This window comes from Columba livia, chromosome 10, assembly GCF_036013475.1.
Source record: "Columba livia isolate bColLiv1 breed racing homer chromosome 10, bColLiv1.pat.W.v2, whole genome shotgun sequence".
Lineage (NCBI taxonomy): Eukaryota > Metazoa > Chordata > Aves > Columbiformes > Columbidae > Columba > Columba livia.
Window position 1 is genome coordinate 6,666,560 of NC_088611.1, and position 24,775 is coordinate 6,691,334.

Consider the following 24,775-nt stretch of genomic DNA (forward strand, 5'->3'; position numbering starts at 1 on the left):
TCGGCCTAATCACGTAGGACTCCTAAAAGCTTAAGGCAGCAGCCACAGAAAAATATGAGAAAAACAGTTATCAGCCAAGAGAGCAAGTACCTAAGGACTCCTGTCCATTGTTGCCTGCAGTTACAGAACTTACTCTGGTCTCAGATTAAGAGTTTTCCATAGACAGCCTGCCAGGTCCCTTCTCTCACGCATTGTTTGTGAGCTGAGGGCACTGCTGATACCTTTGCTCAACAGTGTTGGACTTTACATACCAAGCCGGTTGCAGCCAACACAAGCATGACTGGATGGGCTATCCCAGGAAGTGCTACCCCAGATATGCATTTGCTGGGTTTTTTGTTTTACTGTTAGCAAATTAAAAGAAGCAGAAAAATTCCTTCCCATAGCACTTCACTTCTACTCACCCGAAGGAGAGGAGGCATCCCCATGGTGTGCTACCCAAGTCAGCCCACACGAAGGAGGACAGCAAAGCAGACAGGGTGCAATGGTTCGTCTGTGCATCCTCCTTTGGCCACACAGCACCTTACACCATCCTTTCTTTTGGCATCTTCAGCCCAGCAGTGTCTTGAGTCTGCAGTTAGTTACTAACACAAAGGGGCTGCTGAAGGATTCTAGGACTGTTAGTGCTGCTGAAAAACAAAATAATTCACACCAATGATTCATGAAGAAGGCACTAAACAGACATACCTGAAGTTATTATTCTTAGCCCCCACATCACAGCCTGGTCTGAAAATCACGTCAGGCTCTCAGTTTAACTGAAACACTGTAGGAGGTTTGCATGTTTGTACAACAGCATTCTCCTGGGATTACTCAGTCTTGCATTATGATGCTGTCCTGAGCAGACAATATTGAAAGATATTTGGTACTGTCAGGTTGCCTTTTGCCTATAAAGTTTTATTGTTATGTAATGGAAGTGTTTGTTTCCCCTTCCCTAACACATTTTCCTTTCTGCTCTAATTTGGTTAATTGAATGTTACCAATTTTATTTGTAGCTGTTTTTAAAATGTCAACAAAATACTTGATATCCGTCAGCAAAACTCCGACTGTTCTCATAAATCAATGTTTCTGTGAGATACTATCTGTGACAGCTTCAACTTCTCTGCCTTGCTAAGGTTCCAGGTAAAAGCCACATATTTACAGAACCTTTGGGGTCTTTGATATTGACCCACACTGAAATACAGCCATCTGATGGTAATTAGACCTATCAATAATTACTGGAGCTGAGTGAACTGGGAAAATGTAAACAGACCCTTGTAAATGGCTCCTCTATTTGTCACAGCAAAGCAACACGTAGCTGTACTGGCTCCACAGAGGCAGAACTCCCCTGTCAAGAATTGGCTGTTTAATTTGGTTCAGTGCCTGGTTGACCTGCAGGGGCTGCTCCCAGAGCTCTGCAGTGTCCCTAGTCCCTCTGTGGTGTCCAAGACCCTCAGCCTTCTAACTGTACTCACAGTGATACTATCATCATTAAAAAAAAAAAGCCTGTCAGGATGCTCTGGCACACTGAGGAGACACTGCTGTAGCTTCACAGCTTTGGAGGACTCCCCAGCACGATGGATCCTCCAGGGAGCAGTTAGAGCAGCTGGAACACAGCTGTCTGCAGACAGCGGAGCTGTGTAACTGCCTGCGCGCAGGGGGGAGCCAGGGGCACGGGAGCCGCCGTACAGCTGCACGCACGGGGCAGCTGAGCACCCCAAACTGCCCTGCGGTGTGTGTCTGACACCAGCTGCCCAGTGTCACTGTCCCAAACCCGCTGGGGGGCTGGAGGAGGTGACGATAGGTACAGAGGTTAGGTAGGGCTGCACTGCTTGCAGGGGCTAAGGTGTGTTCTTCTAAAGCTAGGATGAACAGGGCAAAGCCAGGTCTGGATTTCGAAGGCATGTCTTGAGTCAGAGCAAAACAATGAAAAAACAAAATTCAGACTCTTCTCATGTCTCCTCCCACCATGGAGAAGGAAGTTCCAACAGGGGCAGCCTGAAGGTCCTCGCTTCAGATGGAGGGCTGAAAACACCCATCCAAATTGTGATTTACTGAGGTTTGAAACACAGCTTTGAGCTGAATACTCAATTAAAGTATAAAAACAAAAGCCCTGGCCAAACTCTGCACCTTTAAGTCACCTTTAACAGAGTGGTTCTGTTCATGGTTAAACAAATGTGCTGACAAAGCAAATCACTGCAGGTTTTTATATCGTTTTGCCATCTACTCAGCAGTCCAATGCTCAGACAAAATCAAGAGAGAAACAGTCCAGGCTTTGCAGAGTTCATCATATTCTCTTCCAACGACTTTCATTTCTCAGGCCTGAGATTTGTTAATCTTGCGTTGCCCAACATACATGTGAGAGCTACAGTGGCTGCTATAGCTCAGCTGAGCATTTCAGCAGCTCATCCTCCTCCCAAACCATGCAAAACTTTCCAAGCTTGAGCAATTTTCAAACTTCATTTCAGGTCTAGATAAACACAATATGTCACATTTTCATTTTGACACCAGCAGATGCCTGGCCCTGATACACTGTGAGATGAAACCACTTTTCTGAGTAGAGTTTCGCTCTGAATTTTTGCAGGTGGAGACCCAAGTATATTTTTACACAGTGAAAACTAAAGAAGTTGGAGTCTTAATGGTGAGTCTGCTGGGTTTTACACAGCTCCAGTGTGCCTTGATGTTTAATGCTTTCACTGTCATTATTCAAAGGAACTTGTGCTGCAAATTCCAGCTAATTCAATGCAAATATGCATGGACCACCTCTCACTGTTATAAGCAAGCCATAGACTACAGGGACTTTTGTAACCTTGGGCAAAAAGCATGTATGAAATGCTGCAGCAAAGAGCACCCACCATTGAAGAGGCCTCACTGGCAACATCTATTATCTAATCTGCCTCAAATACAAACCAGCAACGCGAGCTGGGCACTGCAAGCACTGTCTGCTCACGAGAAAGAGCAAAGCTCCTTCTGTGTGAACCCGTTTTATAAATCCTTTTTGATTCAGTCCTCTAGGAAGTGAGAACCTTGAAGACAACTTGTTTATGCTGCTTTGTCATGGACATTTCAACTTTCAATCAATAAAATAAGAGTAAGACTTGCTTATCTTTGAGAAAGAGGAAACTCAAAAGCAAACGTTACTGTATTCAACTAAATAAAGGTATTTGCGTTGGATCTCATGTAATACCACCAGCAACAACTAATAGCAGAGAAACACAAGAGATGAGTGTTTTTATAATTTCTTACACAGTGGTTTCTAGTGCACTGATACTTCCGTTGGCAACTTCTTTAACAAGCTGAGAAAAAAGATGAATAAAACTCCACACTGACAGTTGAGACGCCAGTGTAAGTACAATTTGGCTGATGGGAGTTTGCAAGGATGCATCATGCATCTAACACATGGTCTATATGCCTCCACGTGCATGTGAGGAAAGGCTTTTGGGCTTTCTCAGGGCACAGCTCATCTGTGCAGCCACAAAACACAGAGAGCAATGACCCAAACTGATACCACTTTTAAAGGAAAAGATGTATATACTGAAAGACAATCAGATAATCAATGTGAAAACGACCTCTACAGGACTTCAAATCAATGATCTTTCCTCTTTTCCACTAGCCATGTTGGCCTTTATTTAAAACCCTCTCTCTCCTGAACATGCAGAGTCCACATAAGCTAAATACCTTTGCCTGTGTTCTCCTTCCCCTTCCAAAATACAGCCCATGGATTAATAATGGGCCATACAGCCCTTTATCCATGTAAAGGACAAGACTAAAGTAGCTTTAGGCCTAAAATACAGGTTTTGGACAAACCTAGTGTCTTTTCACAAAATTCCGCAAAAAAACTTCCCACATATTTAGTGTCACCTCCTGAAAAGATCAGCCAAACCTGAAAATGCAGATAACTGGAGACTCTTCTCAGCCTGGAAAGCAGCAGCCGCGCACACGGAAGGCTCAGCTTCCTGGGTGATGAGACTCGTGCCATGTTTGCTCAACTTCACTGATGAGCTCCAGCCCTGCATCCCCGACACTCCACGCAGGTCTCACTAGTGATGGTGATTGATTGGTTCCTGTTTCAAGGTTGGCTGAGATTTTTAAAACAAGAATGCAATAAAGAGAAAATATTTACATGCAAATACTTGTATTCATATATATATTTACATGTCTGTACAAGAGGAGTTCTTTCCTGTCTGAATTAAACACCTCCTTGTAAACAGCAACAACACTGAATATTAGCATAATGAGAGAGAAATGCTTCAAAGGAAGGCTTACAAACAGTGTAAATTTATATTCAGTACCTAAAAGACTTTATTTTTCCGGAGGTGGTGAAAAAGAAATCCCAACTCCTTTAAATAAAAGATTTAAATCATTCCTCATCAGAAAGGCTGCACTAAAAAACATTCAGCCTAAGTATCATTAAAATCTAGCACTTTCATTCTGATCCTTGCTATCTAACTGCTAAGTAATGCCTGCAGATTAATACCCACCATGAATGCAAGAGTGTCATATAGGTCTGCAGGTAACTAATACTCCATATGTGCTTTTTTCCTCTCCTCTGCAGCCCTCTCTTTGAACATGGTTTTTGTTATTGCTCTGTGAGCATTTTGCACCACAGCATTGACATACACATGTTCTCTGAGCTTGGTGTGGCCATGCTCATTATATTAAAACCCTTACAATTTACAAAGTGTTTGGATTCATTTGGTCTATCCACTTTTGCTGCCCAACAAAAGAGCCGAAATGAATGAATCAATTTTTAAAACAAATAGGACTTGACAGCAGAGACACAGATTTGTGTGAATGGCAAAAGGTGCCTAATTAAGAGCTCTAGGGATGACGAGGCTTTCATTTCTCTAATGAAAAGGAGCTTTGTGAGCTTCCAAGTGTTATCCAGCTCCAGCAGAACGGGTCTCTTCTCCAGGGAGAAAAAGACAACTCATTTTTCATGCCTCTGCTTAGTTACTGTTACACATTTTGTCTTCTGCCTGAAACTCGTGTCAAAGCTTTCAGGTGACCATCAGTTTCCAGATGCTGCAACAGATCTCTGGAAAGGACGTTTTCATTTTACAGGCAGCATGGAGTGACCATTTCTACAATCAAACTTGCTCACTGTGTTCCCCAAGAATCTGCCTAAAACACCCATATTTTCTCTCTAATCAAGTAAAAGATCCCAGTTCTGTGCCGTGTGTTCCAGTCATGATGGCAACTCCATGGCTGGATATAAATAAACCTGAGTAGCTGAGTACGCTGGTCTCCCTATTGTCATCTGTAATAAAAGTAAACAGAACATAAAATAAAAGGTTAATAGGCAGGATGGTATCAAGTATTGCACTGCTATTAGGAAACCAGCTAGGAGGTGGATCTAACCAACAACAAAGCCTGCTCTGAACACTGCCGCTCATTTGAAGTCCCCCAAGGGGAAAGGCGGGTGTTTCCACATGTGATTACTCCTTGTACAATTAATCTGGGTTTGCTTAATCCTCACCCACAGTGCGCTACATGCATCTGCTTTAAAAGTCTGTTTGAGTATTTCGGAGGGTGCTAAAACTGAAGAAAGAGCCTTTAAAGCAACAGATTTAGTTTTAATTTTTATGTTTTTACATAAAGAAACAGGCCCTTATGTAAACTGTGGAGGACTCAGGGCTGTTCTGGCCCACAGTCGCGCCACTGTGCAGCAGCAGTCACTGTGGTTGTGTGGGGCCTGGGGCAGGCGCCAGGAAGAAGCCAAGCTGCTGCGTTTCCATCTTCTTTGCAGTACTTATAAAAACGTTTTGGAAATTGTAATAATACCAGCATCCAAACTGAGCCCATGGTTTGCAGAAAGAACTCAGTTGTACTGCTGCATGAACAACAGAACCCTGGGGACAATCTTATTTACAGACCCTGGATGAGGGTGGGCTGCTTCTCAGCCCAAGAGAGCGCTTTGAAGTGCCTTCTTCAAGTTATTCATAATCCTCTAACTGAAGTTGTTCATTAAACCTCCATCATTTCTCATGATACTCTGTCTTCTCAATACTTCTGCTTTAAAATGAGATTAGTCCAAAACAGTGAGACATCAGTGTCTTAAAGATTCCTTGGCCCACACTCGGTGAGGTGCCTCTGGCATTGGTTTATCCAGGAACCCACTGCAGGGACCCACAGCAAAGCCTTCAGCGTGGCTGCACCCATGTGAAATCAGAGGTGGCTGAGGAAACCAGGAACAGAGTTTAAAACGCTTTTATTTCTCAGAAGAGCCATGATTTAGTGATGATTCAGGACAAGTTACAGATCTACAGTAACGTCTGAGGTTGACCTGCCTACAGCAAAGCACCTTGTTCTTGTGTGAAACAGATCCTTGTGAAAGAGCATCCCAAAGTGCATCTAGTCCCCATGGCACCGAGCAGCCAGCCAGCCTCGGGCAGAACTGGGCATTTTGTCCACTGTAGCCAATAGGAAAGGTGGCCCACACCTAATGCCACCTCCTACATCTCTATAGGCATTAGGGAATCTGGATCAATAAGCACAGCATCATGTTTGTGCTTCAAGTCTGCCTTTATTAGTGACCTAGGAGAAATGTTTCAGTTGTGCCTAATGTTGAGAAGCAAAGAGTAAAATCAAAAGGGGGAAAAAAGCATTTCCCCCATATTGAAGCATCACAGCTGCTGAGGCTGCAAACCCAAGCACGAGCTTAATGAAAGGGTACAAATGAAATCTCCGTGAGGTCAGTGCACAACGGTGGATGCTCTGCATCCACACAGGAGCAAACCAGCACATTCACAGACAAAGATACTTTCATCTGAGAGTTCAGTGCACAGAGAACAGAGCATAGCTTGGTACCCACCTACTTATAAACTGTTAGATGTAATGAACTTAAACACAGAATCTCATTTTCCAGGCAAACAAAAAGGAAAATCGTTTTCACTAAACTGGCTTAAGTGAACCATGAGGAGCTGCTGCCAGCAATCCAATTTAGGACCTTGCACTTCTTTTTTTTTTTAGTTCCTAACCTTACAAATGTACCCATTCACTTAGGCTAACTGTCTGGTAGCAGGACTGCTTATTTAAGTGGCAATATTTAAAGCTCAGTGGGGAAACTTTATATTTCTTTACCTTTTCTCCAAAATACAAACATTCAGATAGGTAGAAATTTTATAGGATGGAAGACAACAGACAGATTTGCTTTCTCAATTGTATGTATACATGTACACACCACAGGTATCAAAAAATAAAGATGAAGGAACCGGCCATTCTTCATGTGTAAATCTGTCCATAATTGGATGGGAATAACAACAAATTAGCTGTATGCTCCCCCAAATTCATAAAGATTAAGATTTGCTGTTTTGTGAGCTCAAATTATAGAATCCATTTGGCTGAGGGTAAATGAAGTACAGAACTGTATTTCTAAAATACAGCATGACAACTGACGTTCAAAACCTTCCTAAAATTAGAGATATTTGAGGATCTCAGTAAATATGTACACAGTTTGAAATTTATTAGGAAAAAATACACCAACCTGACTCTGGAACCCGGTAATACGTCTCTTACAGATATTACCACAATGTCTTGGTTCTGGAATGTAGTCTGCAAGACAAGAATCATAGCCAGATTTTCATCTATATATGTAAATATTTGTATTTTTAAGTAGCGATTTGGAATTTTCATAAAAGCTTCCAAAGAAAAAAATTATAATCATATTAAATAGTGTTATCCAAACTATCTTCCTGTCTGTCGTGCTCAGAACACCAAAACCAAATTCAATTTGAAATACATCTTGAAAATTTTCAAAGTGGACTAAATGTTAAACATAAATACTTAAAAAGTTTGATTACGCTGCAAAGTATTAGAATTGAGAGCAAGTGAAGCAACGGTCCATTGGGAAAAATGGACAGGAGCCTCAACGTGCTCCTTTCAGGTTTCATTTTAACGCTGAACCTCCACTTGTGCTATCTGGAAAGCTTGGTCAGACCTGCCAGCTTGTCAAAGCTCACGTTGGTTAATTAATGGTTTCACACAGAACAGACATTTTTGCATTCTTTGGCAAACAAGCGAGTCTCATTTCAGTAGTGATGACTGAATTAATGATTTCTCAGCTTGACTTAAATTGAAATCCCTGAGTTCTGTTTCGATTTGCAAAGGATTTTTTTCATTAGTAACTACAAAGTTTGTAAACTAACACCATTTTTTAAACCATACAAATCAGTCAGACCTTTTCTCCTAGAATTCCTGTGCATCCTACCATCACATCAACCTTCTTAGTCCCATTCTGATTTTGCTTAAGTTGTAAAAAATATGAAAACGATGGCATCAAAGGGAGGGAGAAATCTAACTTTCAAGCCTGAGGAGTTCTGGCTGCATTGTGTGAACAACGTGTGGCAAAGTATGACTTGTGTCTGTGAAGTAACCAGAATCTTTTAAATCTGTAAAGAACAAGCTTTAAAAAAGGAAAAGAAGCCCCCTAGGTCACAGATCATATAGGCAGGGGGTAGGAGATACTCCCAGAAAAAAAAAAAGAAGGGCCAAAGGGAAAAATAAAAACTAGTGTAAAAATAAACTATTCAGCATCTTCCAGTATCACAGCACTTACTTCAGGCTCAGCAGGAGTCTTGGGCCAAAACTAACAGAGAAAAGGCATAGGATTTATTTTTATCTTAAGTGGTTTTCTTTTTTCTTGCTTCTTCCCTTATACAAGCATGTGTGGATTTAATAGCACAAAAACATGCAAAAGGCTGAAGAAAAATAGTTACTGTTTATTCGCTTCTGACTGAAATTAAGGACTATGGCCTTGCCTCCAAGGGCAGCATTTTCTTTGATTTTATATCCACACCCATTTAAACAATCAGCTTTCCAAACAATATTTCACAAAGTTACAGGCAGTGAGTAATGCCGTAATAAAAGGAATGATTTTTAAACATTTGGCAGACTTTCATTTTCTTCCTGGATTGCCAGCAGAGCAGCGGACGTTGCTGACATGTCTGCGAAAGCCGCTTCCTTGAGGGACCGTGTCAGCCCCCGCGGCTGCTGAGCCTGCCCACCTTCCTTTTTCCTGATGGATAACACTGCCCCTTTGTTTACTTTCAGAGTGAAAAAAAATGTGTAGCATCATAAGTTTGGGACTAGACTGTTGTGCACATTATTCACAGGGTATGCATTAGGCACCGGGTGTTGCAAAGGTAAAAAAAGAGTAGCTTGTACTATCATCTTTGCCTCATGCAGACGTTTAATCCATACACAAGCTTGTACAAGGGGCATTTAGAGTCTAGCTGCTCGTGTGAATAAAATACAGAGGGAGGTACCGCAACACACACTGCCTTGCTCTAGGGACAACCTGTTTTGGGCTCCTTCTTTCCAGCGTTGAGCTGGCTCAGCCCACAATGGCACCATCCCACTGCACCAGGTCAGGTGTCCGCAGTCTGGCCCAAATCCCAACTCAGCTGTCAGTCTGGCTGCACCCCTGTGTAGCAAACACCTTCCAAATAGTTTGAATCAACCTGAGGGAAGCAGCGGAGCTTCCTGCAGGTAATCCTGAGCAATCAGTCATCTTTCAGAACCGTCCCTGAAGCTGGGCACACACTGTGGCATTCGGAGAACATTCCACAGCCTTGTGTGCAGATGTAGCTATCCGGGATCCAGGGGGTCTGAGCATCTAGAACCACCATCCACTTGGCTCAGGGGGCATGACATGAAATTGTCTTTCATCTGTTTGTTATGCTGAGCTTTATTTCAGCGTTCAGCTGAAGGAACTCTTGTTAAAATTGACAGCAAAAGCGCTTTTTCTTTAGTTGTTCCCTCCCAAGTATCTTTTACCAAGTATGGTTACACATACACAGAGTGTTGCAGGTAACCAAGAGCAGCAGTTGGAATTTCCCTTGAATGCATAAAAGCAGTGATTGAGGAAGTAGCTAATCACGATAGCAAACAGAACGTATTGTCAGGGGAAACAAATCTTTCGCAGTTTCTAAAGCAGTATTTCATGAGGCGTGGTCCTCATTTACTCCTTGCACTTCTGCCCTGCTGGGTCAGAACATAAAGCTTCCTTCAGCTCTCACAAAAACATTTAAGCCTTTATCAAAACCCAAACCCCCAAGTTGAAGGCTTTTTCTTTTTCTCAGGAGCTGTCATTTCTCGTGGAAAGCAGAACACACCCACAAAATTTTGCATTTAATTAAGAACTCCCTATCCCACTGGAAAGAGAGGGTGCAAGCTGAACTGAAGCAACATTTTTGCCACGGCACTCATTTGATCTAATATAAACAGGCAACACTTGGTCTGTTTTTCTGTCAACAGGAAGAGTTGAAAAATGCTCTTTGCGGACATAGTAATTTTTTCTGGGTAGAATTTCTAATAGTACAAACCCCTTTGGAGTGCTTATCTGTTTAAAGGATGTGCAGGGCTGCCCAGTGCTAACAGACCCTAATCTGTTCAGCACAGTCCAATTTCTCAAATCTGAGGAAGCAATCAATTTTATGGTAAAATATCAGAGTGTAAAAATCTGAGATTATGACACTTCATGCTCTTCATGTTCTATTACTGGCAGAATGAAACAGTAAAAGCAAAAAACCCCACTTCTCTTACTGATCAACACTCCTACAAATCAGATGCAACATCTACCTACACAAGTCCAGCAGCACCAGTCTCCAAATACATCTTAAGATCTAAATAAACATTGTTTTTTTTCTTCTTTCTGTGCTAACGCTGTCTTCTGGGAACAAGCACCAGAATGCTCCATGTCTTATTTCTAGCACTATAGCAAAAGCAATAGATACACCCAAATGTACCCCAAATGTAACTTTGGTTACATAGGCTTAACAGTTCAAAGAGGATCTTACAGGAATAATTTAATCTCTTGGATCTAGTGATTAACCTTTGAATGTTGACAATGACTAGCAAACCTCATTAAAAACCAGTCATTCTTTAGGAGTAGCAAGGACAGTGACAGCTTTTGCCTCTGGACCACCCCAAGGCACATGGCAATCCAGTAACTCCGAGGCTCTGGGATTCCTCCCTGTGCCAGTGTGAACGCAAGCAGCTTTATTTGGCTGTGGGGATGGCTTCAGGAAACAGGCACACAGCTCTGCTTTCTCTAGCAGCACCCATAGCACTGAAAGTGTTTTGTTTGTACAATGCAAGCAGCTTTCTGCATAGATAAAGCAGTCCTTGGCTACCAAGTTGGTGACTTGAAGCTGTGGAGCATTGCAAAGGGCTGGGAGAAAGAGGAGGGAGAGTTGTTCCAACAGAGCGGCACTGTGTGAGGCTGTCAGCCTGCAAGAGCCCGCGGCGTCCTGAGGATAAACACAGCCACTCATTAGAATTCACAGTCCTTAGTGGCAAGAGGTAGTGAAAATTATTCACCACCTATTAACAGTGTGTGTTTATACGAACAAATATGCACACACCTCTGGAACCCAGTGCTTCCAGCTTCACGCCCAAGCACACATCGTGGTGATTAGTGAAGGAACTGGTCACAGGAGACTGTCGGTCTGTTCATGCTCCAGTTCCAGCAGCGCTGGTGTCCCATACTGGATGGGACTGGCTCGTTGTCTCTCTCACTACAGAGGCAGGAAACCTTTTAGAAGATGGCCTTTCATTCAGCTCTAGGTTTGCTCAGCTCCTACTGCAGCAGAATATTGCCCTGGCCCTGTTTCTGCACGGTCTGAGGATACAGATACAAGCAGGGACAGAGCCATTACAGTGCTCACCAGAATTCACATTTCTAGCGCAGGAAGAAATATGGACTACTTTTTATACAGAAGTCAAACTAAGTATGCAATTCTGAATAACTTGATTTTGTATTCAAATAAATTAGCATTCTCTCTGCCAATGATTCCCTCTTCTCCAATATAATGTAAATAACGCTTTATACATTTCATTTTTTATGGTCTCTCTGATTGTATCTTACATTTTCCCTCAACAGCGAAAATTATTCATAAATAACAATACATTTTCCCAGTAAATGGAGGACATTTAGATTATTTTTCCCTCCACCTTTTCAAATACCTTTACATTGTGCGTCAATTACCCATTCAAATGGACTCCTGTTGCGGTAACAATTTTATTATTCTATTTCCTTGCACCTGTAAGGCTCGGAGGGAAAGAAACCCAGTGCAAGGTATGGAGTGCCTGTGAACTCAGTTCCGCCAGCCACCAGTGAGGACAAGAGACCTGTGCATGGAAAACACACCAATACAGGCCAATACAGGCCCCTTCCCAGGGATTGCTGCGTGCATAGAGCAGCACAGCTTTCAGAAATTACTTTACCGATGATTTCCATAGAGAAACTCTCTCTTATCCACAGGCCATTATTGTGAATAATTATGAAATTTCAGGCCACTCACAGCAGCTCAGGCCTGGAAGGACTCCCTGTCCCCAACGTTTATGCGTACAGTGACTAAATGTGTTCCCAGAGACACATGTCACACAGAGGCCCCAAGGAAATGCTGAGAGGCAGCTTCAGCACATGGGCTTCTGTGCATGCAAACATCTCACAGCTGCATACAATTTTTGTGCTAGAAAGCATAAAATGAACACAAAACTAGAAAGTACTGTGCTCTTAGCCCCCATCCCAGCAATCATTAGCTTCTTTAAAATGCTCTAACACCAAGAGGCATCTTTCAATCTTAAGTGATCACAAATTTTCATATCAAGGTACATGATGTTTTAAGAAAGTCTTATATTAGAGCACGATAATAAACAAATCATTCTGAAAGCTCCTGTGATCACTGCATAGAAGCACTTGCATGGTTACAAATAGACAAACTTGAAAGCCAAAGCTTAACTGCTGTAAGCAGGACTGAAAAAGCCGATAAGAGGACACAATAGAAAGATATATTAAAATGATGTGGGAGACACCACGATATCCCAGCCTCCCAGGCAAGATGGACAAGTGGCATTTACCTGGCAGTGGGACACTCAGTGACCTTACGGAACGCTCTACTGAGTCCTCGTGAGCCTCAAATGACCAGCGCTCAGGGAGCTGGGTCCCATCTAAAAAATGGGGCCTGGACAGCATGTGGCAAAGCCTCCACAAAAAGAGCTTTTTCCTCTCCAAATCCTGCTGCAGCACCTCTGGCAGAACATGTCGGGGGGCGGGTGGGCAGAAAAAGGAAAAAAGGAAAACAAAACGAGCTATTACAAACCCAGCACAGAAAGGGGGGTATCTTTTGAAGCCTTTTGTTTCTTGCAGTACTGCCAAGAGAGGAGAATTGAAAGGACTGATCATACCTGGCCTTCCACAAAGAAACCCATCTCTTCCCCAGGCTGAGTGTCTTTCAGGGAAACCAAACATTTCCTACTGTCAGTAATGAACTTGTGTCTAATCAGAAGGGAACAAGAGAAAAGGCTTTTCAATCATGTGATAGTTAACCTGCACTCCTGTCACAGCCCAAACTGAGCGCTCTTTGTAGCTCAGAAACACCCCACAAACACACAGCAGCCGCAAGGGCAGAGCTGTGCTGGGGCACACAGGGCACGGGGTGGCTGGAGCAGGGGACAGGACTGCGGGTCCACTGGAGCAGGGGACAGGGCTGCAGCCCCGCCGGGGCAGGGGACAGGGCTGCGGGGCTGCAGAGGGCTGACAATGAGCTCAGAGCCAGAGGAGCGTGTGCCGGCTCCACGGGGTGCCTCCGTCCCAGCCTGGGCATTTATTTGCTGCCTTGGAGAATTTTCTGCCTAATTAAGAAAGTAGGTGGGGGGTTTCTTTGTTTTCCAGACCTCCAGGTCACAGACCAAAAAAGCTTCCTTTGCTTCTCATCCTGACTCAATCTCTGCCATCACTGCTATTCTCAGGAAACCTTTGGGCACATTATGATCATCCCCAAAGCTCTATTTATCCCCCAGTGCAGTGGCTTTACCCTGAGGTAGCTGTTTTCTCTGGCTGAGTGGAAGATACATCTGCACAACACGTGAATGTGTGCCATGTGGCATGAACACCCAAGTGATGTGGCCTGTGCACAGGGGCAGGACACAGGCAGGAGCTTGCGGGATGCTACAGCTTGTGCTAAGGTCAGGGTCCACATGCAGCTGCCCCATGGGCTGACAGGTTCCAAGCAATAGTGCAAACACACTGGTTTTCTCCTGCATGCACATATCTGAGACTGGCAAGTATCTTGGTTTGCAAAACTCCGTTTTGCAGCTCCAGCTCATGAATGTAAAGAAACCCACACTGGCTCTTAACGCCCTGCAAACTGCTTTTGAGGCCTCTGCAATTTGCACCACAGGAGGGACTCAGAGTGTGTCACCAAAGGGGCACTCATGGTAGCGGGTCACTAAGCCAGTGGTGGTGTGAGGAGGGAGGGAGAGAGGGAGGGAGAGGGGGGGGAGAGAGAAAGAAAGAAATTTTGAGCATTTACATCAGACGAGAGACAGACACTGAGGGCAGCAGCTTCTTGTAAAATGGCCACAGTGGCACTGCAACTGCTTGTACCTGATGGACCTAAAAGGACTAAAACCAGAAAGGCTCAATGTCAAAAATGCCTGTGGAAGGTCACCACTTTGCTGGAACGACCGGGACCAGCTTCAGGTGCAGGAAGCTCTCCCGTGTGCAGCTCTTCCACATGGGCTCCCACAGAGAGCAGCACGACCAGTCGCTTGCCCTCCTGCCTCTGCTTGCGCTGGTGCCTGCTCCTTCAGGGGCCCTGTGCACCCCCAAACACTGAACAAGGCAAAGGGACCAAGGAGTTAAAACCACTCCAGCAGCAGCTGTGTTGGGTAAAAGCATGGAAGATGTTCCTACTTAGGTAAGTGTAAATCAGAAATACCTTCACCAAGAGAGAGGTAGCGAAGTCTCTCCAGGTGAACAAGGCTGCAATGAAGCTGACAACAATTAGGACTCTTTTGCTATTTTTCTCCTCCGCTCCAGTTGTTTACCTCTGTCTCCCTGCCTGATCCCTGCTTTTGACATGTCAGCTAAAACGTATTTGTTCACAGCCTCATGAATCCTTTTTTCAGAGCCTTCCCTGAAATGTTCAGATTTCAGATGGTCACAGGGTTTTGCCTTTAGATTTCAAGCTCCTCAGGGTAGAGACAATGTCAAATCAGTGTGAGGCATTGTGCATACTAATAAGGCTATAGAAACAGTAACTGTACATATAGGTAACACATCTTTTCTAGTCCACATCCTTTAAGCATTTTGTAATCCACACTGCCAAGAATTAAGGTCAGAATGAACAGGGATGTCTTGCTCCTTCCATTAGATTTTACAGCTAACAAAGTACTTTTTCTGGTGTGCTACAGCATATCCAATTCAGGAACTTCTGTACACTGTGCTCTGTAATCAAGAGATCTTTCTTCCCCTCTGCCACGAATCTTCGATCACTGGCTTTGGTCGCTCACAATGTGCCACTCCATGGAAAGAGTTATTAGGATTCCATAAAAAGGTTGTTTTATTACAACTTCTGGCAGTGGCCCATATATACCAATCACCTCAATATAGGATTTTTGGCAGGTATTTATGCTTAATTTCGTATTTAAATAGCTATTTTATGAAGAATCCACATGTAATTTCTTGACATTTCACTTTATCGTAGTTGAACTTCGAACAGACACCTGCTCCTCTGCAGTGGGTACCGCACTCCTGGGCTCAGTGCAGACACATGGGACAACTGCATCCAGATACCACAGCCTCCACCTCCAAAGGATGGAGAGCGAGACGTTATCGGTGGGGTTACACGAAGTACATCCCAAAAAGACACCTGAATGCTTCAGGATTTAGAGACGGGCAGCCAAAGACCATGTTGTTCAGGCGCCTTCCAGAAAGCAGCCCTTGAGCAAGACCTTGTGCTGCTGAGGTGACCTTTTCTGGTCCCCTGAGTTCCTCCTTCCAATTTCAAATGTTGGTGCTTTAATGTCAGAATCTAACACAAGCCAACAGTTCAAAGGTGAAAAGCATTTTACAACAGAATGAAAATCATAACAGTGTTCAGAAGGCTCAAAATGACTCATTTCCCAAGGGGAAATTATTGGCATTCTCTCTTCAGCAACTCTGCTGGTGTCAGTGCCATTAAAAAGAGGGAGTGGGAAGACAGATAAACAAGAAAATCTTAGAAAGCAAATATGTTCTAACTAGTGGTTATCTCTGCACTTAATAATTAGGGTAGTAATTAAGAGGGTAAGTAACACACTAGCTATTACCTTCTAGTAATTAGTGCTTTTTCTCTAGATAATAACAAGCCAAAAAGAAAACAAAAAGACCTGAATCCATTTTGCCATTCACCCTGTTCACAGCATGAAAACCTATTCCACATAGTAATATCAAGCATTAACACCACAAAGCCATACTTTAGATTTTGCTGCATCTTGTCGCTCAGCATTTCAATATGTTTTTTTTTTACAGACACAGACTGGACCTTGATGATGTCTAACAGGATTACCGTTACACATGCTTAAGTCAACTCCTTAAACCACCCAGCCATAACACTGGCACGACCAGGCAGCCTAGAGGTGCTTCCACACACGGATGATGCAGGGCTGGACAGCATCATGCTGCCACAGCAGGCAGAAAGCACAGAGGAAGTCTGAGAGCACACTCTTCAGAGCAATGACCTCATTGGTGGGAGACCTGGATTTAAATAGCCTGAAGCCAAATCAGGCAGAGAGCGAGGCTGAGGTGTCACATATACCTGTCAGGTTGTGCTCAGGGATCATTTACCCCATGATGTACAGTCCTTTTGTCTGTGACACAGGGTTTTCCTGTCTTCTCCCTCAAACAATGGCCCTGCAAATGCTAGAAGTGGAGAACAGTGCCCAGGTCCAGCTGTGTTAAGGCAGGAGGAGAGGGGTGATTTCCTTGCAGGACCCGGCGCAGCCTGACCTGTCCCTGCCTTGTGGTTCTCTGTTTAGCCTCAACGGCGATCAGATCACAAAAACTGATGGGAAGTGATTTTTCTTGAATATCCTTTCAAGCTGCAACAGCAGGCCCATAACAGGGGGTATCCAGTGGGTGCATTTATGCCAGCCTTGTGGTTGTTATCAGGGGGATGTAAACCTCCCCATCGCCCTCCCCTTATTGTGCTTCAGTTCTCACTGCAGAGCAGTGTGGGAGTGTGACAGCTGCACCCCTTGGGGTCAAGCTAAACCCAAAAATGCACGTGAGCCGTGAACCTCATACACTGGCCCCTGAGACCTCACCAGAGCTCACGGGAAGCTGCCCCATAGGAACAGGCACAGTGTGGATGTCGGTCTTCAGCACCTGTGGCCTCACCCCCACATACATGGCACCACAGCGCTTGCTGATGGAGACACAGCCAGTGATACAATTGCTCAAAAACGACCACAACTTGGGAAAGCAATTAGACATATGGTTGGTTTTGACTACTTATGCAGAAAATAAGATGCTCGAATCATGTCAGTTGGGTTAAAAGTAACTAAACAATAAAGGATTTTAAAATTTGTCTGATTTTATGGAGAAAAAATTATCAGATGACTATTTGCTTGTACATGTTAGTTTCTTTTGCTGATTTCAGGGGGTTTCTTAAGATTATAAAAATACTTAATGCTGAGCTACATTCTGTGTGTTCACTTTTAAAATAAATCTTTGTGTGGGTGTAATTTAGGCTGTGGGTAGATTAATACTCTCAGATTCGCCCATGGATAAGAATATCCATGCAGCTGTATTAGTTACAACACATCAAAAATGTAAAATGTAATATCTTGCTAAAGCACCCTTTTTTTTTCCTTACCTCTTACAACACATGTATCTTCTCACACACTGCTAGAAAGTACAGGAATAGTTCTCAGACTGCTATTATCTTGAGTGAACTGGACTTCCCCTGACTTAGGAAAAACAAAACAAACAAACAAAAAAGGCAGAAAAAAAGCCAAAAACAAACAAAAAACCCCCCAAATCAAAAGCAAACAACACTTGAAACAATGAAATTGAGAGTTATTATCTGCTACACCGCATTCCTATGCTCTCATACATTTCAGTACCATTTTAAGAGCAGACACACACACGTGCACACATATTGGTCCCACTGAGGAAACAGGGTTATTTCAAATAAAACCCACATAACTAAGAGCAAATCAGCTGTTTAGAATTTTTTTTTTTTCCAATTTATACTACTTAGAATGCATCAGTTGCTAAATTTTGATTGTTGGCAAGTAAACAGTAGGTAGCATTATAGAGAGCCACTTCATAAATTTCTAATTATCCCTCTCTTATTTGTTGTGACACGCCCTTGCACAGATTATGGGTTTGGACCAATGCCCAGTCTTCTGCTTCAAAAATGCAAAGTAAGGACGAGAGGTTTGTGTAACCTCCAGGTTGTTTTCTGTGTGTGGCCTGGACATCTTGTGAAGCTGCTGCAACATAAGGTAGCTCAGGCTGTCTCACCTGCTGCTTCTCATCCTCTCCTCACTCCAGAGCAATTGGTATTTCTCCTCACTGCAAGCTCTGCAAAGTGGAGCTCCTCTGAGACCCTCATGGATGGGCCAGTGATGATCCCTACAGGAACATATTTAAAATCATTCATGAAAGGCGTTTCTCTCAAGATACACTTCCTTGGTCCCCTGGCAGGATCCCCTCACTCAGACTGATGTCCACGCGAGGCTGCTGGGTCAGTGCAGCGCTGTTCAGCCACTGTCCTGCCCTCTAACAGGAGGAGTTCCCATTGATGTTCCCATCTGCGCTCTGGGATGTTGGAGAGGGAAAACAAAACACCCCTCCCAAGTCTTCCAAGCTTCCAGCGGGAAGCAAAAAAGAGAAAAGTACCAGTGGGTCTGGGAGCATCCACGTCACCAATGTTTCTTTCAAATTAGCATTTTTCTTGTGTCTCAGTTTTTTGTGTCTGAGAGTACAGGACAAAATATTTCCACGTATGTTGTACACACAACCTCCTCTCAACCCTGCGAGCTGAGGAAGCCCAACTCACAGGACACGGTGGGCGCACTGCAGGGACCATCTCCGTGGCTCAGTGGCTGGCACAGCGTGATCAGCAGTGGCAATTCGTGGCAATAACCACTATATCAGCTCTAACATACTGTATTGTGTATTTAACTCCACAGCTATTACCATTATCCAGCTTAGCCAAGTGAATGTAGCAGGAAAACATTTACAGTTGCTGGAGGATTAATCTTCTGAATGATGCATGGATTTTAGAGAAAATGCCTTTGATTTATAGAATGCTATACTAGGGGATATAATTTCAATTAGAAATTCCTAATTTTGATGTAGTATGTTACATACTGGATACAGCAGTTTTATTATGGTTATATTATCTAATTTATTATGATATATATTTACTGTAATGGGAATATATATTAATCAATAGATACACTGATTAACTAGGGACTCTTCACTACACTACAACACCGGAATAACACAATCAAGCCAGTAACAGACACAGTATTGTCAGATGCTGTGAATGATACATCTAATTCTGAATTTTACCCTGGAACCAATATAAAAATAAATAGGCAATGATTATCAGGTTCAGAAATGAATATATCTGTTCAAACAGGCAACATTTCATATGTAGTAGCTAAGCTACTTGCCCAGAGAGCCCAATTCTCCTCCAAGTGGATGATTTATATATTTTAATATGAAATTTATCACTTACCAAACACTTTCTTTCAGTCTGTGATATACACATTCCGCCTGTCAAGTACATTTTGATACTGTAATATATCCCGTTGTCTTACTCCTTTCAGGGGAGTCTGTTTCTAATTCTTTACATGCTTCCTGTGTCAGAACAATATCAATAGCATCTGTCATAAAGTTAGTCTCATGATGGCTGCACAAAACCTTTGCTTAGTGCTTTGCATAGAGGACTAAGCAGCTGAGGTGCCCTGGAGAAATCAGGGCCTGGTAATGCTTCTTTTGCTGCTCTGCTCCTGGGCACGGCCCATGCTGCTGCCCAGCAGCACGGGAAACTGCTCAAGAAATGAAGAGATTTATCCAGACAGAAAGTCTTTCCCCCAGTATCTGACAAAAGGTGAGGGAAGCCGTAAGACTGATGCCAGAGGGACAGGACCTCTAAATCCCCCAAGCCCTTAGGAAGGCTGCTTGCAAGCTTGTTCCACTGTTACGCTTACAAAAACATATCCCAAGTTAATGTGGGAATAAAGGCTCTGTTTGGCTCTCTGGTTTGAAAATAACACCTGCGCAGCTTTCTACAGGGCTCTGGCTGCCTTTTCAAAATTTAGTTTCTGTGGCACTCTACTACCTTGATGGACAGTGCTCCTATGATGGGTAGGTAAAAACTGAGAGCTGGGAGAGGCTTTGCAAGACCATCTAAGAAATCCCCTGGGTGCAGAGGCAAAAGAAGCATCCCCAGAGACTCACTCTTTCTTCCAGCCTGTGAATTATTTCAGGCGTAAGTCAGAAGAGCAGGATGCTCCCAGTCATCAGATGGAAGGAAACCAGCACCTGGCTGTAAAAACCACTGATACCTCCAGTCACACCAGTAAGTGAAGAGTCATCCGCTTTTGTCCTTCTTCCTTCAGTGACCTCCTTCCAGAGCTTCATTCCACTCAGGACCACCCATTGCACGTCCACCCACTGGCACTGCAGGCTCAGCAGATCTCCAGCATCTGCAGTTCCCTGGACAGAGACAGTCACTTTCTTTGGTCTGTAAGGGATCAAACAATGCCCCACAATCCCAAACCTGTTTGTTTAATTGATTCTCTAAAATCTTCACAGCCTGTCTATGCAAGTTGTTGAACTCTCTCAACACAGTCAAGAAACATTTCCTCATATTCACTTTGCATTTTCTTTGCTGCAAAATTTTCATGCTTTTGCGCTCATGGAGAAAGAGACTGGGGCAACAGGGAAGTAGTCCCTTCACCTGCGGGATGGCTACTGTCATAGCTGAGACTTTTCTTTCCTCTGCTAAAACTCTGCTTTTGCTCACAGATAACTTTTTTCTGACCTCTCATCTTTCTTATGGCTGTCTTTCAGAATATCTCAGACTTATCTGTACCCTTCTCAATCCCACACTGCTCAGAACTGGAGGCAAAGCCAGACATAGACCTTAGCAGTTTTAACTGAAATAAATAATAACATTTTATGACATAGACAGGATATATCCAACAACACATCCCAGGCCGACACATGCCACAACACACCACATTGTTGGTCTATATTTAGTTTGTTAACTTGAGCTACAGGTATTCTGTCATTTTTATGTCTAGTAGCATTTATCCATTTTGTGCTTGGATGCTGATAAATCACAGTTATCTCTGCAGTCATCCTCAGCACGCCAGGGACAGCACTGGTGCACCCCATCATGAGAAAAGGGATGCCAATGGGGAGACTAAGCTCCAACACATGGCCGAGATTCAAGGTTCCTATACTCCATTACACCCCATAAGCATCCCCACAGCAGCAGAGCAGTGACCCACATGCTCCTCTCTGTGGTGGGTGCTGTGGCCACCATGTGCACCTGGCTTATTTGGTCTGGGATGAGAGGGGAGAGCAGACATTTGGCTGATTTTTGGATGAGAGACAACAAGCAGAGGACCTAGTATACCAAAATGGGAATGGGAATGGGAGTTGTCACCTGTAGACATCAGTGGTAATAAATCATGTCAATGACAGAAGGGTCTCTCTCAGGTGAGACCAAAAAATAATTCCAGCTCAGCAAAAGTAATTGGAGAAATTCTGACAAATGCAGTAAAGGGTAAACGGCTGTATGGTTACCAAAATTGACTCCTCAACTCCTCTTCCCCAAGGCAGATGTAGAGAACACAACGTGTATTCATCTACAGGATTCTGAGGCTCAAGTGCACCAGAAAAGCCACTGTTTGCAGAGTAAGCAAAAGTGATACTTAGCATATGAAGAACATATGCAGCAGAGGAAAACCACGTCTAGTTTCAGCAATGAAAAAAAGACAGGGCCAGAGTATAGACTTGAAAATCATATGCAGGTTTCTAAGTAACCAGCACAATATGTTTCTGATGTGTTGAGGACTGACTAGTTCCCAGTGAAATCAAGAGATGTCGATTGCTTGGTACTTTTGGAAATCAGGCCAACTCTTCAGCAGCATAAGTGGGGGCCTGAAATGCCTGATTATGGCTCATTGGAAGTCTGAGCCTCGACATACAGCAACGTGCCTGCTGTTCGGAAACATGTCTCACAACATGCACGTCCTCTGCAAGGATGAAAGCGGAGCGCTCCCTGCGACAATCAGGCTGGGGACAGAAACCTCCATCCTCCCCTCCCCTTATAAAATTTATTATGCCAGATTCAATTGTGAAAGAGGATAAACCCTTTTATAGATGCAGCAGTACATTATCAAACACTGTGTATTATATAATGCAGAGATAAAGTAACGGAAACTTAAATTTGCAGGAAAATAAAAGCCATGTGCATATAACTGTGACCTGTCCTAATCCATTCACAGGCAGAAAGTAAGCCAAGAGGTGAGAAAAGGGTGGAGCAATCATAAAGTTAAATCCAAGCCTTATAGAATGGTTTTCCTAATAAAAAAACCCCCTCCAAATATTTGCTCTGAGCTTTATCTTCCTAGTGCTGGCTACTGGCGTGCTTCAATAAGCACTTTGTCTGGACTTGGGGCAGGTCACCTGCTCAGCCGCTGTTGCCTTTATGACCATTCGGTGCCCAGCGGCTGCATTGGAAATCCCGCTGCATCCTTCCGTGAGCACCTTCCCACCTGATGCGTGCCCTGCCATTTCTGAGTAGTGATTTACTGTTGAATCACACAACAAAACTGACTATATCCTTTATAAATTCATAAATCCCAAGCAGGACAGTTTTCCTATTATGACTGCAGTATTGTTTCAGTGGTATAACCCGTGTTGCTGAAGGAGAGAAAATAAATCATGAGGCTGTAAAATCCAGTGTATTTATATATGAGGCTGTTTTTGGTCTCCATTTCCTAGTCACAAATAAACTGAGATCTTTTGAGTTTGCCACAGGGGTATTTATAGATTGCAAATGGTGACACAATTGGCTTCTATATTTTCTTTGGGATATTTTATTGTTTCCTGCAAGTCAATGAATATTTTCCCTATCCTACAGACTCTTCCATGTGGAGAAAGTCTGAATGAGCTTAGGCTTTCTTCACAATCTTCCTTTATATTAATGAGGCTGATATATACATGTAAAGTCATGCCCCTCTTGCAGAGACAGAAGGATCATGAGAAACTATATTTGTTACATGGATTTTTTGTCTTCTACCTAATAAGGCCTCTCCTTGGAGCTATTTATATAACAATCACAGAAATCCCTATTACAGCATTTATAATAATGATTATTCAAAGCCTTTTTGAGAGTTTTTGCAGTAGCGCTGTATCTAGGATGTCATCCTGGCCCAGGACCTGAATTGCTAGACATGGTCTCATGCAAAAATAAGGATTTTCTGAGATCTAATCACCATACAGTATAAGCCAATACACAGAAGCTGCAGCCAGATGGTCATATACTCTAGTCTGCCCCCCTCTAATTAAATACCAGTAGTTTTAGAGGACCACACTAGGGAACATCTCCCACTGTAAAATCACTAAGAAATCAAGAAGAAACAGAAACTTACCTGAGCTGTGTGCAGATGAGTAAAGGCAACTCCTCTCTTTCTAAAACAAATCAATGAGTGTGATAGGGAGTGGAGTAATTCTGTAAATTAAAAATCAGACAAAGAAGATAGAAAAGAACAGTGAGGTATCAGTAGCTACCTTGATGGAAACAAGAGCAAAACAGATTAATATATTTTCTTCTTTTGTCTCCTGCTAATTGTCTCTTTAATTAGTGAGCATTCAAATACAGGATCTATCTGTACACCGTATATACTGTGGGATAGCTATGTACTTGTCAGGTAGTGTGCACGGACTGATCTGTGGTGTTGTGGGGCATATTCAGGTTCTTAAAGAAGGAAAAAAAAAACCCAAAACTTCTGTTTCTTTATTTTCTTTCCTGGTGTGGTGATGTTGCCAGAAGGGCACATCACGATTTTCTTCAAGTTCAGCTCAATATCGGGGAAGTTTTGCAGCAACCCTCTCCATAGCAGCTCTAGCAGCAAGAATAATTCACTGGATACCAACAAAAAGCTTAAGTCTTTGGAAAGCGTTTGTGTTTTTTTTTTCTTTTTATTCACATTCTCAAAATGGCAATAAAGATCCAGGTTTTTTTATTTTGTACTGTTAAAGTAAATGCATTTACGCTAAAAGGCTTGAAATGAATTCTGCTTACTGCGGAAAAAGCTTTATGTTCAAATTAGTAAAAAAATGATAAATGGATTGTTGACTAGTTTATCTTACCCTTCTGCTTTGACTTGTCTACTGCTTTTCTGCAGTACTTAGTAAACTTTACAAATAATTCTGTAACTCTCTGCAATCGTATTTCTACATGCGAATTTCGGTGTTCAGATCTTGCCTCTTCTGTACAAAGGCTTAAGTTGGATGTCTAAAAATGTCTGGAATCCAAACACAGGTGTGTCTGGTAAAACAAGAAGGCAGGAAGCGCTGTAATTTCTTCTGAATTTGTCAAAAACAGAGCTCCACATTACACAAGACGCCACTGATAAGAACGGGAGAGGAAATACAAAATGCAGTTCTGTGCTCAGGTTAAGTGAGAAGTGATTAACATGTTTTCCCAGACAGATTTTGACTGGTATGAAGCTCTCGTAATCTTCTGGCATTTGATTAATCCTGTTATTTCTAGAGCAACGGTTGTAAAGATCAGAATTTAGACAGGACTACAAATGATGCAAGATTAGCAGGCCTCTAACTCATCGCATAAAGGATAAGCTGTTAACATGGTATAAACAAGTGTAGTGACACACAGGGCTAAGAAAGCCTGGAGATACAGAACAGGAGCAGCAGCACCCAGCCAGGCTCCAGCAGTCCCCGTGCTGCGGCAATGGGGTGCAGAGGGCTCCCCTC

At 43.1% G+C, this 24,775-nt stretch overlaps 1 long non-coding RNA gene across 3 annotated transcripts in view; it reads right to left on the reverse strand.

Annotated features, from left to right (window-relative positions):
• The window catches only part of LOC110362335 (uncharacterized), a 43,786-nt gene extending 19,973 nt beyond the window's left edge, over nucleotides 1-23,813 (reverse strand). The window contains exons 1-6 of one of the 3 annotated variants that reach the window (XR_010475058.1): nucleotides 23,431-23,813; nucleotides 19,497-20,479; nucleotides 18,272-18,382; nucleotides 17,619-17,712; nucleotides 3,857-7,527; nucleotides 402-626 (exon numbers count right to left, since the gene is read on the reverse strand). This is a non-coding gene — a long non-coding RNA (uncharacterized LOC110362335). Of the gene's footprint in view, nucleotides 1-401; nucleotides 627-3,856; nucleotides 7,528-17,618; nucleotides 18,383-19,496; nucleotides 20,480-23,430 lie in introns of all 3 variants that reach the window. The other 2 variants (XR_010475059.1, XR_010475057.1) reach the window with 2 other exon arrangements.
• Nucleotides 23,814-24,775: the final 962 nt, after the last annotated feature.